Below are 21510 nucleotides of genomic sequence, written 5' to 3'. Positions count from 1 at the left end.
GGCTAGCACCCCGTGTTCGAAACCCGATTATTGTTTTTATTTTTGTTTTTCATTTATTTACCCATGTCCATGGAAGACAACTACACGAATGACACAAGGTGGTCCATTGATAGTGACCGGGACAAATATCTCACGAAAAAAAAGTCAAACGAAAAAACTACAAAGAACGAAACTTGTCTAGCTTGAAGGGGGAAACCAGATGGCGCTATGGTTGGCCCCGCTTTTTTAAATAAGAACCCCCATTTTTTATTACATATTCGTGTAGTACATAAAGAAATATGAATGTTTTAGTTGGACCACTTTTTTCGATTTGTGATAGATGGCGGGTATCACGTAACATTCCGCCAGTGCGGGCGGTATTTGCTTCGTGATACATTACCCGTGTCAAAATGGACCGTTTACCAATTGCGGAAAACGTCGATATCGTGTTCATGTAATGCTATTGTGATCAAAATGCCCAACGGGCGTGTGCTATGTATGCTACTCGGTATCCTTGACGACATCATCCAAGTGTCCGGACCGTTCGCCGGATGGATAGTTACGTTATTTAAGGAAACAGAAAGTGTTCAGCCACATGTGAGACGTCAACCACGACCCCCAACAAATGATGATGTCCAAGTAGGTGTTTTAGCTGCTGTCGTGGCTCATCCGCACATCAGTAGCAGACAAATTGCGCGAGAATCGGGAATCTCAAAAACGTCGCTGTTGAGAATGCTACATCAACATCAATTGCACCCGTACCATATTTCTATGCACCAGGAATTGCATGGCGACGACTTCGAACGTCGTGTACAGTTCTGCCACTGGGCACAAGAGAAATTACGGGACGATGACACATTTTTTGCAGGCGTTCTATTTAGCCACGAAGAGTCATTCACCAACAGCGGTAACGTAAACCGGCATGATACGCACTATTGGGTAACGGAAAATCCACGATGGCTGCGACAAGTGGAACATCAGCGACATTGTCAGGTTAATATATGGTGCTGCATTATGGGAGGAAGGATAATTGGCCCCCATTTTATCGATGGCAATCTAAATGGTGCAATGTATGCTGATTTCCTACGCAATGTTCTACCGATGTTACTACAAGATGTTTCACTGCATGACAGACTGGCGATGTATTTCCAACATGATGGGTGTCCGGCACATAGCTCGCGTCCGGTTGAAGCGGTATCGAATAGCATATTTCATGACAGGTGGATTGGTCATCGAAGCACCATACCATGGCTCGCACGTTCACCGGATCTGACGTCCCCGGATTTCTTTCTGTGGGGAAAGTTGAAGGATATTTGCTACTGTGATCCACCGACAACGCCTGACAACATGCGTCAGCGGATTGTCAATGCATGTGCGAACGTTACGGAAGGCGAACTACTCGCTGTTGAGAGGAATGTCGTTACACGTATTGCCAAATGCATTGAGATTGACGGACATCATCTTGAGCATTTATTGCATTAATGTGGTATTTACAGATAATCACGCGGTAACAGCATGCGTTCTCAGAAATGATAAGTTCACAAAGGTACATGCATCACATTGGAACAACCCAAATAAAATGTTCAAACGTACCTACGTTCTGTATTTTAATTTAAAAAACCTACCTGTTACCAACTGTTCGTCTAAAATTGTGAGGCATATGTTTGTGATTATTACAGCGCCATCTATCACAATGCGAAGAAAGTGGTCCAACTATAACATTCATATTTGTTTACGTACTACACGAATTTGTAATAAAAAATGGGGGTTCCTATTTTAAAAAACTCATTTGATATCCGTTTGACCTATGGCAGCGCCATCTAGCGGGCCAACCATAGCGCCATCTGGTTACCCCTTCAAGATAGACGAGTTTCGTTCTTTGTAGTTTTTTCGTTTGACGCTTATTTCGTGAGATATTTTGCCCGGTCACGATCAATGGACCACCCTGTATATTGAAATAACGCTGTACTTATTCGTCTACTAATTGCGTGTCTGGTGTATGAATTAAAAAAAAGTAAACGAATGAGAGAATTATTTGAAATTATTTTCGGTGAAATTCCTGTCGTGTATCTTGCCTCACATTCAATTGCAAGCGCCCGTTTGTGGTGAAATGATCCGTTGCACGTGATTTGCTGCGAAATTATTGCGAGATCTTCAGCAATATTAACGGAATTTCTTTCGCGAGCGTGATTCGTACGAATAAATGTCACTGTGGCAAATCTACCTTCGTGCGGTGTTCGGAATTTTTATGTTTCGAACGTTTCATGCAAGGGAATGAACCAATTCCTCCTGAAGGATAAAGATAAAAATAAAATATAACACTTAATATAGTAATTCACGTAAGAATGAAATAAGCCCGCCCGGTTTGCCGTGCGGTCTAATGCACGGCTTTCCGGATTGGGAAGGAGCGCCTGGTCCCCGACACGAATCCGCCCGACGGACTTGTGTCGAGGCCCGGTGAGCTGGCCAGTCTGTGGATGGTTTTTAGGCGGTTTTCCATCTGCATCGGCGAATGCCATCTGGTTCCCCTTATTCCGCCTCAGCTATACTATGTCGGCGATTGCTGTGCAAACAAGTTCTCCAAGCACGCGTGCACCACCATTAGTCTATTACGCAAACATAGGGGTTACACTCGTCTGGTGTGAGATGTTCCCTGGAGGAGGGGTCCACCGGGGGCCGAACCACACAATAACCCTGAAAGAGTTGTTCGGTGTGGGGCGGTGTAGGCATGAAGTGGACTGCAGTAGTCGTCGTGGGGTTGTGGACCACTGCGGCTGCGGCGGAGACGGAGTCTCTCCGTCGTTTCTAGGCCCCCGGTTAACATACAATACAATACAATACAAGAATGAAATAAAAGAATATGAGAAATTAAAAAGATATAGCCCTTAAAAATACCATACACACATATACATTATATATATTATTATGAAACCCAGCTGTAATTTTGCAGTTAATATAATACCCTTCTATCCGCTAACTCGACACGAAACATTCGAGCAGTAAACATCTACGTACATGGCTAGAGAAATGAAAAATAAACCACTATAAAATAAAAACAAGAATGGGTTTTGAACAAGGGGTGCAAAAAGTGAAAGACAATGACGCTATCCGGGGTGCCACCATTTCGGCTGAGACTACAGCGCTGTAAGAGGCATCTAAATTACGTCGAAAACTTTTATCGTCATTTTGTCAGAGATACGCTACGGATAAGCCGAGACATGTGTTCTCTTATTTTGACTGCTCTTATATCGAGCGAAGTTTCTGCAAAATGGGGTTAGGCACTTCTCGTGTTCTTCTCGCCAGGCGATTTGGTGTGCGATACTACACGATGCAGCACAGGTCGCGCGACGCGACAAAACCAACAGCAGCGATTCCACAGGCAACGCGACGCAGCGGGCGGCAGTAGTTTCGAATGCGGCACTTCTCTGCCAGCTTCCAAGTATGTCACGGATTTACTCGAAAACTCGAAAGGGGCACGGCTCTCCTTCTAGCGTTAAAAACAGTTTCGATGTTGTAGCTACATTTGGTACGCAACAAAGTACAATCTAAAATGCATCAAATGGGAACTTGTCAGAGATTACACATTTTACTGCAAACTTTTCAAAATATGTGCTATCTTTTACTTAATTTTGAAGTATCACGATAACTGTTGGCAACTGCTAAAAGAAAACTAGTTCATTATCAACCTGTGATATCTGACTGCAAGGTGCAAAAAATTCCATTTTTACCCAATTATTTCCACAAACTCTAAATAGAAATGTTGCATAGAGGAGAACACACACGAACCTCACAATAGTGATTCTTATTTCTATGTGAAAATTAAACGTTTTACTGTGAAAAGAAACTACAGAGATGAATGTACACTACTGGCCATTAAAATTGCTACACCAAGAAGAAATGCAGATGATAAACGGGTATCCATTGGACAAATATATTATACTAGAACTCACGTCTGATTACATTTTCCCACAATTTGGGTGCATAGATCCTGAGAAATCAGTACCCAGAGCAACCACATCTGGTTGTGATAACGGCCTTGATACGCCTGAGTTTGGATGGCGTGTACGGGTACAGCTGCCCATGCAGCTTCAACACGATACCACAGTTCATCAAGAGTAGTGACTGGCGTATTGTTACGAGCCAGTTGATCGGCCACCATTGACCAGACGTTTTAATTTGTGAGAGATCTGGAGAATGTGCTGGCCAGGGCAGCAGTCGAACATTTTCTGTATCCAGAAAGGCCCGTACAGGACCTGCAACATGCGGTCGTGCATTATCCTGCTGAAATGAAGGGTTTCACAGCGACCGAATGAAGGGTAGAGCCACGGGTCGTAACACATCTGAAATGTAACGTCCACTGTTCAAAGTGCCGTCAACGCGAGCGAGAGGTGACCGAGACGTATAACCAATGGCATGCCATACCATCACGCCTGGTGATACGCCAGTATGGCGATGACGAATAGACGCTTACAATATGCTTTCACCGCGATGTCGCCAAACACGGATGCGACCATCATGATGCTGTAAACAGAACCTGGATTCATCAGAAAAAATGACGTTTTGCCATTCGTGCACCCAGGTTCATCGTTAAGTGCACCATCGCAGGCGCTCCTGTCTGTGATGCAGCGTCAAGGGTAACCGCAGCCATGGTCTCCGAGCTGATAGTCCATCCTGCTGCAAACGTCGTCGAACTGTTCGTGCAGATGGTTGTTGTGTTGCAAACGCCCTCATCTACGTGGCTGCACGATTGGTTACAGCCATGCGGATAAGATGCCTGTCATCTCGACTGCTAGTGATACGAGGCCGTTGGCATCCAGCACGACGTTCCGTATTACCCTCCTGAACCCACCGATTCCATATTCTTCTAACAGTCATTGGATCTTGGCCAACGTGAGCAGCAATGTCGCGATACGAAAAACCGCAATCGCGATAGGCTACAATCCGACCTTTATCAACGTCGGAAACGTGATGGTACGCATTTCTCCTCCTTACACGAGGCATCGTAACAGCGTTTCACCAGGCAACGCCGGTCAAGTGCTGTTTGTGTACGAGAAATCGGTTGGAAACTTTCCTCATGTCAGCACGTTGTAGGTGTCGCCACCGGCGCCAACCTTGTGTGAATGCTCTGAAAAGCTAATCTTTTGCATATCACAGCATGTTCTTCCTGTCGGTTAAATTTGGCGTCTGTAGCACGTCGTCTTCGTGGTGTAGCAATTTTAATGGCCAGTAGTGTATCATTGTTCTTGTACATAAGTTATAATCATTTTTTAGGCACATCAGGTGGTTCGAAATTTCCCTCCCCGTGTATCGTATGACCCACGTGCGTGAAGCAGCCTGTACCAGTGCTCCCTGTCGGGCTGGGCAATGCAACAGAGCGTCGTATTAGCGTTGTATCGCTGTCGTCCCTTTGTCAATCACTGATGTCGCTTCTACTACATTTCCACTCGCTCCTCTAAAGCAGATCGGCTCTGCGTGAAGCCTCCAGTCGTCCCGCATATTGTATCATCTCACTGAGAACCACGCTTTACTGACGCAGATGACTAAACTCTCCACAGCCTCTTAACGCTAAAATGCTAATATCTTCATCTGTCTGCAACTTCAGTCGACAAATAACTTCAGGCGCGCCGTGGAGTATACAGGATAATTTAAGATCCTTGAAATATTAAAAAAAAGAAACAGGACAGATAAGTGGACAAAAGCAACATAACACGCGATACAATACGTGACAGATAAATTCTCAGAGCTTCCTTTCACAAATTTTTATAAATGTTATTTGTGTCTACCCTCCGTCAGGTGATACGCATCTAATACATGCCCGTTTCTACCCATACCCTGCTCAGAATATCAAGAGTGAGGATCAGAACAGCATCTGCTATGTGGTGTCACAATTCTTCCAGGATCTGTTGCAGAACTTGAACACGCATGCTGTCCTAGTTACAACTGTTGTTGTTGTTGTTGTTGTTGTGGTCTTCAGTCCTGACATTGGTTTGATGCAGCTCTCCATGCTACTCTATCCTGTGCAAGCTGCTTCATCTCCCAGTATCTACTGCAACCTACATCCTTCTGAATCTGCTTAGTGTATTCATCTCTTGGTCTCCCTCTACGATTTTTACCCTCCACGCTCCCCTCCAATGTTAAATTTGTGATCCCTTGATGAGTCAAGTTGTGCCACAAACTTCTCTTCTCCCCAATTCTATTCAGTACCTCCTCATTAGTTACGTGATCTACCTACCTAATCTTCAACATTCTTCTGTAGCACCACATTTCGAAAGCTTCTATTCTCTTCTTGTCCAAACTAGTTATCGTCCATGTTTCACTTCCATACATGGCTACACTCCATACAAATACTTTCAGAAACGACTTCCTGACACTTAAATCTATACTCGATGTTAACAAATTTCTCTTCTTCAGAAACGATTTCCTTGCCATTGACAGTCTACATTTTATATCCTCTCTACTTCGACCATCATCAGTTACTTTACTCCCTAAATAGCAAAACTCCTTTACTACTTTAAGTGTCTCATTTCCTAATCTAATTCCCTCAGCATCACCCGATTTAATTTGACTACATTCCATTATCCTCGTTTTGCTTTTGTTGATGTTCATCTTATATCCTTCTTTCAAGACACTGTCCATTCCGTTCAACTGCTCTTCCAAGTCCTTTGCTGTCTCTGACAGAATTACAATGTCATCGGCAAACCTCAAAGTTTTTACTTCTTCTCCATGAATTTTAATACCTACTCCGAATTTTTCTTTTGTTTCCTTTACTGCTTGTTCAATATACAGATTGAATAACATCGGGGAAGGGCTACAACCCTGTCTCACTCCTTTCCCAACCACTGCTTCCCTTTCATACCCCTCTGGTTTCTGTACAAATTGTAAATAGCCTTTCGCTCCCTCTATTTTACCCCTGCCACCTTCAGAATTTGAAAGAGAGTATTCCAGTTAACATTGTCAAAAGCTTTCTCTAAGTCTACAAATGCTAGAAACGTAGGTTTGCCTTTCCTTAATCTTTCTTCTAAGATAAGTCGTAAGGTTAGTATTGCCTCACGTGTTCCAACATTTCTACGGAATCCAAACTGATCTTCCCCGAGGTCCGCTTCTACCAATTTTTCCATTCGTCTGTAAAGAATTCGCGTTAGTATTTTGCAGCTGTGACTTATTAAACTGATAGTTCGGTAATTTTCACATCTGTCAACACGTGCTTTCTTTGGGATTGGAATTATTATATTCTTCTTGAAGTCTGAGGGTATTTCGCCTGTCTCATACAACTACATAAGAAAAAGCCGTAGACTGTCAATTCCGGCGAGCGAGCAGCACCGGGTCAGCATTCGCAAGACGGTCTTTTCAGCGACATGGCAACGTCTCTTTCAGGTAATCTTCTACAGGTCTGTGAAAACGTGGAGGGGCAGCATCTTACTGAAAGGTGGAATCCATGCTACTGTTTTCGAGTTATGGCATGAGATACAGTTGCGTATTATTGAAACATGTGACACCATTGACAGTTCTTACAGCGAAGATGAAAGTTAAATAGACTTTTGTTGCACACGACGCAGAACACGTCAATTTCCTCGTAATCCCGGACGTGTTCGACAGTTGCATGACGATTTTCTGTCTCTCTCACACGTGCGTATTCTGTCAGTTGATCTTTCCCGAAAGATGAAAAATGGCTTCGTCACTGAACGTTAATTGTCTTACGAAGTCGTCAGTTTCCAGACGGTTCCACATATCTATGCTGAACGGCCGACGGCACAATTTGTCGTAGTGGCTTCCAGCTTTCAGGAGCTGCAGTTTATACGGCTTCACTCTTAATCGCTTACGAAGGATTTTGCACACTGTTTGCTGAGATATGTCCACTTCTGCAATAGCTCGATAGGCAAACTCTGTGGAACTTCGCAAGATCACGTCCTTCACACAGTTCACTGTCTCTTCCGAACCGTTTGCGTCTCATCGATAACCGACCTCTTCAAATTTCCTCTACCATTTCACTACGCTGTTGTAAACACGTGGTGTCATGTGAAATGTACCTTAGAAAGATCTTTGTACATTGGCTGTCGATTCTTAGTAAAATGTACTGTATTTTGTCTATCAAAGGATTGATGCTAAGTAGAACACGTTGTTTGATGTCCTAAACGAATTAGTTTCTTAGCATATGTCTTTGTATTAGTGAATGTGAACCTTTTCGGAAGACTAAAATCAGTGGATCCACTTTGTTTGCTCCATCCATGGCTAAAAGATAGCTAGTCCTAGGGCAGACCGGTCGCTGCAGCGTGTACCTACGAATTTGGAGTGTGACCCTTACCCACTTAAACCTAGTGATCCTACAAAACAAACGTAAAAAGATTCAGATATTTTTCGGAGTATGGGTTTTTTAATTCCCGACTCATTGAGATAGGCAACGTTGATGAATTCAAAATATGCGTGAGAATACTGCTGCAGATGGAGGCACGGGAAAGAACAATGCCGATGAGCGTCTAGTTATATTTACACTTTGCATTCACCCTAAAGTCGATCTGCCTACACTGTTCTGCTGGTATTCGACCTTGTTCCCCCGACCTCCTCTTTTATATGAATTCCTGCTGGAAACAACAAGTTTACAGGTTCTTGGTCGCGTCGTGCAGTTACAAAGAGAAACTTCGTCTACTGGGTTCTCCGCAACATACGTAACTTCTCAGTTGCCAGGGTTACTGGCACAAAATTGGAAATTTGTGGTAAGGTCTTATGGGACCAAACTGGTAAGGTCATCGGTCCCTAGTCCGCCCCCGGTAGCTGAGTGGTCAGCGCGACAGAATGTCGATCCTAAGGGCCCGGGTTCGATTCCCGGCTGGGTCGGAGATTCTCTCCGCTCAGGGAATGGGTGTTGTGTTGTCCTCATCATCATCACTTCATCTCCATCGACGCTCAAGTCGCCGAAGTGGCGTCAAATCGGAAGACTTGCACCCGGCGAACGGTCCACCCGACGGGAGGCCCTAGTCACACGACATTTAATATATCGGTCCCTAAGCTTAAGCGCTAATTAATCTAACTTGAACTACCTTACGCTTAGAACAACACACACACCCATGCCCTCCGACGGGGCAAGTCACGCGGGCCGCGACAAGGCACCCCAGACCCCGCGGCTACCCCAGCGAGGTTAAGGTTATTCGCAGAAACTGATGTTTTTAAAAATGTTTACAGCATATGCAGAACACTTTTTACGCTCTCCAGTAGTATTTTGTGAGCGTTGAAATGTATATGTCTGTTGTGTGTTGTCTTATTGTATGTGCTTTCCCTCTTACGTTACAGATGAATTGCTATCAACGTTTAGTGTTTCAATTTTCATGTCTTCAGACAAAGGATACATTCGAGTTGTTGGCTGTAGTTTTGGTCGAAACTTCCGAGAAAGCACACTAATTAAAGTTTTACATACCATTCTGGAACTTATTGGAACCGTTGAGAATACAGGTCTAAAATTTAGAACTATTTTCAGACAGTTTTATGACGGGCGATTTTTTTTAATTATCATAAACCGTAAAAGACATGCTACGTCCAAGGTGCGCATTCGACCGTTACACTAGACCACAAAACCACACAATAGAAAGACGGACTGCATGCCATTTGCTTTAGCTTACAAGGTAAAACTAAAGAACATTACACAATTACAACTTACCGTCTGCTGCCACAGTTAGTCTTCTCGTTGCCATTGAAGTTATCCTCCTGCAACAGAGAAAAATAAACCGTCAAGGCGCTGCCGCTTACAAGACAAAATGGTTCAAATGGCTCTCAGCACTGTGGGACTTCTGAGGTCATCAGTCCCCTAGAACTTAGAACTACTTAAACCTAACTAACCTAAGAACATCACACACATCCATGCCCGAGGCAGGATTCGAACTTGCAACCGTAGCGGTCGCGCGGTTCCAGACTGTAGCGCCTAGAACCGCTCGGCCACTCCAGCCGGCAAATACAAGACAACTTGTAATGACAGAGAAAATTCTACACATAGGTTTGAGACACACACATACACACACACACGCGCGCGCGCATTCAAAACAAAAAAAAAGCACAACTAACTGAGGATAATCGGGTAGAGCTGGACACACGTTACATAAGTTCTCGCTGAAAACTGTAGCAGCTGTCGGGATGATGGATGCACAGGCTTGGGCAGATAGGAGTATATGGAGCTGATCGTCAACCATGTGCGATAACAGTAGGTGTGATGAAATTACGAGTACATGAGTGCAGAGCTGCGTCAAGCCGAACCTAGCATTGCTCACTACACGAACAGGAGGAGAGTGACGCCCACGAAAAGGCCCCTCTTCGCACGGGGACTTTTGAAGCGTAGCATATTTCGTTTCCGATCCACAGCGTCAAGTTACGAATAGATTTCACAGAACAGAGCTGAGTAACTGAATATCATCATTTTTATACACAGAAGAGCCGAAGAAACTGGTACACCTGTATAATACCGTGTAGGGCCCCGCGAGCATGCAGAAGCGTCGCTACACGACGTGGCATGGACTCGATTGTCTGAAGTAGTGCTGGAGGGAACTGACATCATGATTCCTGCAGGACTGTCCATAAATCCGTAAGATTACGAAGGGGTGGAGATCCCTTCTGAACAGCACGTTGCAAGGCATCCCACATATGCTCAATAACGTTCATGTCTGGGGAGTTTGGTGGCCAGCAGAAACGTTTAAACTCAGAAGAGTGTTCCTGGAGCCGCTCTGTAGCAATTCTGGACGTGTCGGTTGTCTCATTGTCCTTCTGGAATTGCCCGAGTCCCTCTGAATGTACAATGGACATGACGGGACGCAGGTGATCAGACAGGATGGTTACGTACGTGTCACCTGTCAGAGTCGTATCTACGCGTATCAGGGTCCCATATCACTCAACTGCACACGCCCCACACCATTACAAAGCCTCCACCAGCTTGAACAGTCCTCTGCTGACATGCAGGGTCCATGGATTCATGAGGTTGTCTCCATAACCGTACACGTCCAACCGCTCGATACAATTTGAAACGAGACTCATCCGCACAGGTATCATGTTTCCAGTCGACAGTGCAATGTCGGTGTTGCCGGGCCCAGGCAAGGCGTAAAGCTTTGTGTCTTGCAGTCATCAAGGGTACGCAAGTAGGCCATCGTTGAAATGTTCGCACACTGACTTGATGTTTTACCGGATTCCTCATGTTCACAGTACACTCGCGAATGCGAAAATCCCTACTTCATCGCTACCTCGGAGATGCTGGGTCCCATCGTTCGTGCGCCGACTATAAGACCACATTCAAACTCACTTAACTCTCCATAACCTCCCACTGCAGCAGCAGTAACCCATATAACAACTGCGCCAGACACTTCTTGTGTTATATAGGCGTTGCCGACCGCAGCGCCATATTCTGCCCGTTTATATCTCTCTGTATTTGAATACGCATGCCTATACCAGTTTATTTGTGCGCTTCAGTGTTGAAACACGTATGTTGTGTGGCGGCGATGGCGAGGCATGGTAAAATCTTTGACTAGAGAGTTACTAGTCTGCGCTTGACTGCGCGAGAGTGCAGTTCAGTCGCGAGTTAGCAGTTGGAGAGCGGTAGCGCGACAGTGCAGTTGCAGTTCAGTAGCGCGAGAGTGCAGTTGCGGTCGAGTTGTGAGAGAGTTCAGTTGCATGTAGGGAGTTAGCTGTTGTGTGTGAGGAGTCGGCGGGCGTCGACATGGCACTCTGGTCAAGATTCGGGACAAGGTATATATTTTAAATAAGGTAATGAAGCAGCATTGCGCAGATTTGATAATGTAATGTAAATTAACTGTAACTAATTTGTTCAAGAATCGCCCCAATAATAATTTGTTTTCAAACCAAGCATTTTAACAAAAGAAACATTTTATTGAAAGAAATATTTCCCTTGGTATTCCTTAAAAAAAAGTTTCCCTTAAATTCAAAATTTTTGAAATGCATTTCCTTCGAGCTATGGCGAAAAATAAGAGCAGATGCAGTTTTACTGAGGTAAGAATTAGAGTTTAATTATTGAACAGGGCCTAAGATCGACATTTCGGCCTATTTGCGTTTTCATTGTCACTGAGATTTTATTATCACTGAATTGACTTTCATTTTGTGAGGAACTTATACTTGGGTTAGATTGCTATTTTTCATTTTATTGTCATTGTCCATAAATCATTTTTATTGCTGGGAGGTTACACTTAACTCTATGTCGATTTACATTTGAATAAAGATTACCAAACTTTTCTGTGGGGAGGTTACAGTGTATAACTTATGCGATGCAAGCAGTGCACGGCAGGAAAGTTGTCTAGAGACACGAATGTTATGTGTTTCGTACTGAATTGGCCTTTGGAGTGACTTCTCACGACAGTGATTTGAGCACATTTGAGCATGATGTACGTAATATATTTACAACCAATGTAAATATTGTATGCAAATCATGAGTGTATATGGGTCATGCGTGGGGTTAGGTTTGTATCTGAGGCTGGCTCAGGTGGCACAAGTAAACGAAACAATAACAAGAAAACGCACGATATACGTGTTAAGCTAGTGTTGCAGTATTATGATGCATTGCTGAGATTCGTTGCCGCAATTCTTTGCTGTCGACTCTTTATGGCAGACTTCTTCGCCCTGCTACGCAAAGAATGATGGCCACATCAAGCTTTGATTCAAGGAAGGCAGAAATTTGAAAGTTGAGTCATCCGCTGCGCTGCTGAAAGAACGAACTCTTTGTAAACGAAGAAAAGTTGCTGAAGCTGCTTTTCGGAATACGTTTCACTCGTACAAAGAATAATGCACGTTGTTTTTTCGCTATACAGTTGCTGTGAAGCGATTGCACGGAAACTACTGGTTAAAAATATTTGGTTGTTTCAAATTGTAGGTCTCACATCAAAGCGTAATGATAGGGTAGTTATCTTTTCGTTAGAGGACATACTTATTACGGTACTTCAGAACTGAGTAGCTCAGTGCCCGTTGTTCGAAGGGTTGTAGGTGGATTAAGACTGCGAATTACGATCGCTAATATGAGTGGAGCAGAAATTGGCATCTGCGATTGTCATTATATTTCGAAATGCGTATCTCCTCCTCATTGGCAGCTGAGTACTAGATTAAAAGCCAGAGTGGAAAAATGTGACCGAGCCAGGATTCAGTCCCACAACTTTCGGTTTCCAGCCACGTGCTCCACCGCTAGCACACCATACGATATGTTTGGTCCTACTTGCCGCGTCCCCTAGGTACTGCTGTTCTGTCGAGCTATGGCGGCTGTTTGCTAGGTGACAACGGGATCATTTTCACAACTTAACTTTAGTTGAACATAATTTGGACAATTTGTACGAGATATTTACAAACTACAGATAAAAATCTTCCTCATAAAACAATATATCTACTAGTCAGAGGCAGGTCAAAACCCTTTTAGGCAACGGCCTTGCCGCAGTGGATACACCGGTTCCTGTGAGATCACCGCAGTTAAGCGCTGTCGGGCGTGGTCGGCACTTGGATGGGTGACCATCCAGGCCGCCATGCGCTGTTGCCATTTTTCGGGGTGCACTCAGCCTCGTGATGCCAATTGAGGAGCTACTCGACCGAATAGTAGCGGCTTCGGTCGAGAATACCATCATAACGACCGGGAGAGCGGTGTGCTGACCCCACGCCCCTCCTATCCGCATCCTCCTCTGAGGATGACACGGCGGTCGGATGGTCCCGGTAGGCCACTCGTGACCTGAAGACGGAGTGCTAGGTCAAAACCCTTGCAGCAGTTCCTGAGATGAGCCTGCATATACGGATGGACACGTGCAAGTGACTTCAGTTTGTATACAGGGTGTCCCATCAAATATTGCCACTTCACATATTTCCGAAATGGAACAAAATGTGAGATATGTAGTTGACCAGAGATGCAATTGTGTCAGGGGCTCACAAAATGCGCAGGAGTGCTCAATTCCCACAAATAAATAAGCATCACTTTCAACACAGTTACCTTTTTCTAAATGGCATATGTAAGTATTAAATGAAACAACAAGTTCACTGTTACCAGTCACCGTTTTATTTATTTCCACGACGCGTTTCGAAGGTTTAAACCTCCATCATCAGGTGGATTTACATTAGTAAGTATTACATTTGTGTGTGTGTTGTGTTACGATTTTTGGAGGAACTTGTGGCACTGCCTAGTGGAGAAACGAGACGCTATTTCAGTTTTTTCTGCAGAAATGAAAATTAGAGTTACAACTAGTGTTGGGAGACTTGATTTCACTGTTCTAAAGTTAATACCTTGTGGAATACTTAGACTTCAAATAATGAAATCGGTTGCACAGTTCCTGCCTTTATGCTGTAATGCCATAGTAAAGCGAGTTTCGTGCACTGTCAGGAAACCTGCTCTGCGCACTATGGCAGAAACTGTGGCGCCGTTACCATCATTTAACGTCTACGTATTTCAGAAGATATGAAGTTTACAACTGTGAAGACAAGTCTGCCGTCACTTACTGTTACTCTACTTTTCATTTCCGTAGTAAAACGATACATGTGCCTTTAAAAAAGGCGTAACCTTGCATTGAAATCGACGTTTGATTACATTTATCGTATGTGCATTCCTGCCCATTGTTTGAGCCGCTGACAACGGTGCCAACTGCATTTATTACATTTTGTTACGTTTCGAAAATATATGAGGTGGCAGAGTTAAGTGGGGCAGAGTTAAGTGGGACAAACTGTACACTGATCAGCCAGAACATTATGATCACCAACGTAGTGGGCAGAATGTCTACCTTTGGCACGGATAGTAGCGGGACGCGTCGTGGCATGGAAGCAATGAAGCCATGGTAGGTCGCTGGATGGAGACCTGACACCACATCTGCATACACAAGTCACGTAATTTCTGTAAATTTAGGGGAGGGGGGCGATGGGATCCGACGCCACGTTAAATTACATCCCAGATGTGTTCGTTCGGGTTCGGATCTGGCGATTTGGGGGGCAGCACATTAATTGGAACTTGCCACTATGTTCCTCGAACCCCAACATCAAATTCCGGTCTTGTGACATGGTGCATTATCTTGCTGAAAAATTCCACTGCCTTCGGGAAACATGATCGTCATGAAGGGTTGTACGTTGTCTGCAACCAGTGTACCATACTCCTTGGTCGTCATGGGGCCTTACACGAGCTCCACTGTACCCATGGATGACCACATGAATGTTCCACAGAGCATAATGGATCCGCCGTCAACTTGCCTCCGTCCTGCAGTACAGGTGTCAAGGAGCTGTTCCCCTGGAAGGCGACGGACTCGTGTCCACCCACAGGCATGATGAAGAAGAATATAGAGATTCATCAGACCATGCCACTGCACCAATGTCCAGTGTCGATGGTCACGTGATCATTTCAGTCGTAGTTGTCAATGTCGTGGTATTAACACTTTGCCGTCCGCACGTCTCGTACAAATGTATTCGCTTGGCGCCGGCAGTGCTAATTCGGATTACTTGGCTTGACGGCGGCCGTTCTTGACATTAATTGTGAAGTTTTACTAATCTCATTGTTAGTTCTCATAAGTTGTCAACCCTCTTCCCCTACTTTCATGAAATGTCGAAGATATACATACGTAAATAAATACATTTGTTTGTTTCTTATATTTATTTATTTGCATTGTCTTTGGTACTTAGTGTTTCTCTTTCGTATGATATACGGCAAAACAGTCTCCAAGATGGAAATCAACTCCACAAGACTTACACATTAAGTTTGTTGTCGTTCTTTTTTTGTTTTTGGAACATACATCGCAGTTTATTCGTTTTCGTTTTTTCGTTTCGGAAATAAGTATTAGTTGGTGTTGGTTTATGTGACCGGAAATTCCGTCAACCGGGACTTGATGGAGACGTACGCGATGCAGTGGCAACCCCCCAAGTTTTGCTCAGAAGCAGGTACATGGTCTTTTATCCGCGAATCAGACACTTTCACTAAAAAAATCGTGAAATCGGAGACTCTTGCGTTCTGTATTGCAATATTGACATGTACGGAATGCATTAAATAATGCGCAGTGATAGAGTTACAAGCAAATCTTTTTTTGATCATTTCATCGTTTTTTAGTATTGGAGGGCAGCGTAGAGGGTAAAAATCGTAGAGGGAGACCAAGAGATGAATACACTAAGCAGATTCAGAAGGATGTAGGTTGCAGTAGGTACTGGGAGACGGTGAAGCTTGCACAGGATAGAGTAGCATGGAGAGCTGCATCAAACCAGTCTCAGGACTGAAGACCGCAACAACAACAATCGTTTTTCTGTATATAGGGTAATAACGCAAATATTCGTCTGCCCGATCCACTTCGTTCATGTATTTGTTGTAGTCTAATACATTTGAAGGTTTTTTTATTGTGTAACTGGTTTTTCTTCATTTTCTGTGAGTGTCAGTCAAAGTGGCATTACGTATTGCAGAGATCTTTCTTATCGTTTTAAGTTTTCGAAGCTCCCCATACCTGTGCGAGTACCTCACCTTTGTGTTGATGACAAGCTTCAAACACATTGACTTTTGCGTGCTCGAATTTTTCCGGAAGTCCTCTATTTTGCCGTATCGTTCCACAAACTCGAATTTTATTTTCAAGTAACTTCTTGCAAGTTTTGCACTGTTATCATAATTATCCATGTAGAGGTGATGCCACTTTCCATAAGAAGTTGTCAATAGTTCCATCACTGTTTTGGCCAAAGGCTGTCCACCGCCGGAATATATCTTGAATAAGGATATGTATCCCGTACTCGAATCACACAGCATCCGAAAGAGTATGCCATATTTCGTAATTATCGACGGAATGTAAACTTTGAAATTTAGGAGTGCACGCGACGGTATCATTCCTTCATCAATTGAGATGTTTTGACTCAGATTAAAGGTTTCTTTAAACTTTTTGGAAAACTAATCAATTACGAATTGCACTTTGTAAAGCCGGTCGACGTTATCCTGTTTATTTTTGCTATCGGAAAAATGTAAAAATGATCATATTTGTCTGAATCAGTTGCGGGACATCGTTTTGCGAAATATCGGTATGTCTATCAACGGATTCGTTGACCGATAATCATCGATCCTTGCTTTTTTTACATTTCCCATAAGGACAGCGAGCTAAAACCATTATCTAAGTTCGGATCCCGTAACGTCGACAAATTTGGCATTTTTTTTTTAAATCCAGTTTCCTTCTCTTCCGCGTATTCATCGTAAATAATTGTATCGTCTCTTTCGTCTGCCACGATGAACGGGCACAAGTACTTATAGGCACATGCATGGGTCGCCGGTGCAGAGGCCCATCGCTAGGAATGTTCGGTGCACTGTGTGTTCAGACACACTTGTACTCTGCCCAGCGTTAAAGTCTTATGTTAGATCCGCCACAGTTCTCCACCTGTTCTGTTTTACCCCCCCCCCCCCCCGCCCCCCTTCCGGTGAACCATGGACCTTGCCGTTGGTGGGGAGGCTTGCGTGCCTCAGCGATACAGATAGCCGTACTGTAGGTGCAACCACAACGGAGGGGTATCTGTTGAGAGACCAGACAAACGTGTGGTTCCTGAAGAGGGACAGCAGCCTTTTCAGTAGTTGCAGGGGCAACAGTCTGGATGATTGACTGATCTGGCCTTGTAACACTAATCAAAACGGCCTTGCTGTGCTAGTACTGCGAACGGCTGAAAGCAAGGGGTAACTACAGCCGTAATTTTTCCCGAGGGCATAAATGATGATGGCGTCCTCTTGGGTAAAATATTCCGGAGGTAAAATAGTCCCCCATTCGGATCTCTGGGCGGGGACCACTCAATAGGACGTCGTTATCAGGAGAAAGAAAACTGGCGTTCTACGGATCGGAACGTGGAATGTCAGATCCCTTAATCGGGCAGGTAGGTTAGAAAATTAAAAAAGGGAAATGGATAGGTTAAAGTTAGATATAGTTCCAATTAGTGAAGTTCGGTGGCAGGAGGAACAAGACTTTTTGTCAGGTGAATACAGGGTTATAAATACAAAATCAAATAGGGGTAATGCCGGAGTAGGTTTAATAATGAATAAAAAAATAGGAGTGCGGGTAAGCTACTACAAACAGCATAGTGCACGCGTTATTGTGGCCGCGATAGACACGAAGCCCACGCCTACTACAGTAGTACAAGTTTGTATGCCAACTAGCTCTGCAGATGACGAAGAAATTGAAGAAATGTATGATGAAATCAAAGAAATTATTCAGATAGTGAAGGGAGGCGAAAATTTAATAGTGATGGGTGACTGGAATTCGGTACTAGGAAAAGGGAGAGAAGGAAACGTAGTAGGTGAATATGGATTGGGGGGAAGAAATGAAAGAGGAAGCCGCCTGGTAGAATTTTGCACAGAGCACAACTTAATCATAGCTAACACTTGGTTTAAGAATCATGAAAGAAGGTTGTATACATGGAAGAACCCTGGAGATACTAAAAGGTATCAGATAGATTATGTAATGGTAAGACAGAGATTTAGGAACCAGGTTTTAAATTGAAAGACATTTCCAGGGGCAGATGTGGACTCTGACCATAATCTGTTGGTTATGACCTGTAGATTAAAACTGAAGAAACTGCAAAAAGGTGGGAATTTCACGAGATGAGACCTGGATAAACTGACTAAACCAGAGGTTATACAGAGGTTCATGGAGAGCATAACGGAACAATAGACAGGAATGGGGGAAAGAAATACAGTAGAAGAGGAATGGGTAGCTTTGCGGAATGAAGTACTGAAGGCAGTAGAGGATGAAGTAGGTAAAAAGAGAAGGGCTAGTAGAACTCCTTCGGTAACAGAAGAAATATTGAATTTCATTGATGAAAGGAGAAAATATAAAAATGCAGTAAAAGAAGCAGGCAAAAAGGAATACAAACGTCTCAAAAATGAGATTGACAGAAAGGGCAAAATGGCTAAGCAGGGATGGCTAGAGGACAAATGTAAGGTTGTAGAGGCTTTCCTCACTAGGAAAATCAAAGAGACCTTTGGAGAAAAGAGAACCACTTGTATGAATATCAAGAGCTCAGATGGAAACCCAGTTCTAAGCAAAGAAGGGAAAGCAGAAAGGTGGAAGGAGTATATAGAGGGCCTATACAGGGGCGATGTACTTCAGGACAATATTATGGAAATGGAAGAGGATGTAGATGAAGATGAAATGGGAGATATGATACTGCGTGAAGAGTTTGACGGAGCACTGAAAGATCTGAGTCGAAACAAGCCCCCCGGGAGTAGACAACATTCCATTAGAACTACTGACGGGCTTGGGAGAGCCAGTCCTGACCAAACTCTACCATCTGGTGAGCAAGATGTAGGAGACAGGCGAAATAACCACAGACTTCAAGAAGAATATAATAATTCCAATCCCAAAGAAAGCACGTGTTGACAGATGTGAAAATTACCAAACAATCAGTTTAATAAGCCACAGCTGCAAAATACTAACGCGAATTCTTTACAGACGAATGGAAAAACTAGTAGAAGCCGACCTCGGGGAAGATCAGTTTGGATTCCGTAGAAATGTTGGAACACGTGAGGCAATACTGACCCTACGGCTTATGTTAGAAGCTAGATTAAGGAAAGGCAAACCTACGTTTCTAGCATTTGTAGACTTAGAGAAAGCGTTTGACAATGTTGACTGGAATACTCTCTTTCAAATTCTGAAGGTGGCAGGGGTAAAATAGAGGGAGCGAAAGGCTATTTACAATTTGTACAGAAACCAAATGGCAGTTACAAGAGTTGAGGGACATGAAAGGGAAGCAGTGGTTGGGAAGGGAGTGAGACAGGGTTGTAGCCTCTCCCCGATGTTATTCAATCTTTAAATTGAGCAAGCAGTAAAGGAAACAAAAGAAAAGTTCGGAGTAGGTATTACAATCCATATAGAAGAAATAAAAACTTTGAGGTTCGCCGATGACATTGTAATTCTGTCAGAGACAAAAATGGTTCAAATGGCTCTGAGCACTATGGGACTCAACTGCTGAGGTCATTAGTCCCCTAGAACTTAGAACTAGTTAAACCTAACTAACCTAAGGACATCACAAACATCCATGCCCGAGGCAGGATTCGAACCTGCGACCGTAGCGGTCTTGCGGTTCCAGACTGCAGCGCCTTTAACCGCACGGCCACTTCGGCCGGCGTCAGAGACAGCAAAGGACTTGGAAGAGCAGTTGAACGGAATGTATAGTGTTTTGAAAGGAGGATATAAGATGAACATCAACAGAAGCAAAACGAGGATAATGGAATGTAGTCGAATTAAGTCGGGTGATGCTGAGGGAATTAGATTAGGAAATGAGACACTTAAAGTAGTAAAGGAGTTTTGCTATTTGGGGAGCAAAATAACTGATGATAGTCGAAGTAGAGAGGGTATAAAATGTAGACTGTCAATGGCAAGGAATGCGTTTCTGAAGAAGAGAAATTTGTTAACATCGGATATAGATTTAAGTGTCAGGAAGTCTTTTCTGAAAGTATTTGTATGGAGTGTGGCCATGTATGGAAGTGAAACATGGACGATAAATAGTTTGGACAAGAAGAGAATAGAAGCTTTCGAAATGTGGTGCTACAGAAGAATACTGAAGATTAGATGGGTAGATCACATAACTAATGAGGAGGTATTGAATAGGATTGGGGAGAAGTTTGTGGCACAACTTGACTAGAAGAAGGGATCGGTTGGTAGGACATGTTCTGAGGCATCAAGGGATCACCAATTTAGTATTGGAGGGCAGCGTGGAAGGTAAAAATCGTAGAGGGAGACCAAGAGATGAATACACTAAGCAGATTCAAAAGGATGTAGGTTGCAGTAGGTACTGGGAGATGAAGAAGCTTGCACAGGATAGAGTAGCATGGAGAGCTCCATCAAACCAGTCTCAGGACTGAAGACCACAACAACAACAACAACAACAAGAACTGTTTTACCAGTCTGTCCAGCCTACAACGTACGACATTTGTAATAAGGCCGCCCAACCCCATGATGTGTGGACGTGGTTTCATCTTGGTTTCGCCATGTGTTGAAGACACTCGCCACAGTCGATAAGTCGTGCAGTTTCCGAAATGCTCCTGCTGAGTCTCCGGGCCATCACAGTCTGTCCTCGGTCAAACTCAGATAGATCACGCGCCTTCCACATTCTACACACGGACAGCGCGCTCGCTGATGTTACATGCACCGTGCGTGTGTCTGACTTGCAGTCATTCCTCGGCAGGTGTCGCTGCTATCGTCTTGACGGGTTTATGTCGGTGGTCTTAATGTTCTGGATGATTGCTGTATATAGAGATACCAATAAATAAACTACTGTGCTTGGTTACGTTTAGGAAAAATTACAGTCAACCTTCTTATCAACAGCCAGTCAGCATAAAAAATATCACTTTATTCGGTAGAAATTTACGGCCCATTTCAGTCCTCCCTTGTCGGTACCACAGGTCGAGGCAGAACCGTGAGCGAACGTCTCGAGCAACCTTGTGTATTGCGGCTGAACTACACTACCCAGCGCAGAGTTCCTCGCAACGGTATCACCGACTACTACGCACACGGTGATCCTGGAGCGCTTTTTTATGACATTCCTACCCACTTTCTCGATGTCGGCACTGCACAGCTTTTCCGGGGGCTTATCTTAATG

At 43.9% G+C, this 21510-nt stretch overlaps 1 long non-coding RNA gene and 1 pseudogene across 1 annotated transcript in view; one reads left to right on the top strand and one right to left on the bottom strand.

The window, feature by feature from the left end:
* LOC126198901 (uncharacterized) overlaps positions 1 to 21510 on the bottom strand; it is a 627265-nt gene that overhangs the window by 231426 nt on the left and 374329 nt on the right. The window contains exon 2 of the long non-coding RNA XR_007540109.1: positions 9629 to 9675. This is a non-coding gene — a long non-coding RNA (uncharacterized LOC126198901). The remainder of the gene's footprint in view (positions 1 to 9628; positions 9676 to 21510) is intronic.
* Positions 13363 to 13480, top strand: LOC126199944 (5S ribosomal RNA; annotated as a pseudogene).

Source organism: Schistocerca nitens, chromosome 8 (assembly GCF_023898315.1).
Source record: "Schistocerca nitens isolate TAMUIC-IGC-003100 chromosome 8, iqSchNite1.1, whole genome shotgun sequence".
Taxonomy (NCBI): domain Eukaryota; kingdom Metazoa; phylum Arthropoda; class Insecta; order Orthoptera; family Acrididae; genus Schistocerca; species Schistocerca nitens.
The sequence above is the reverse complement of the archived record's forward strand: the minus strand, read 5'-3'. Positions and strand labels throughout refer to the sequence as shown.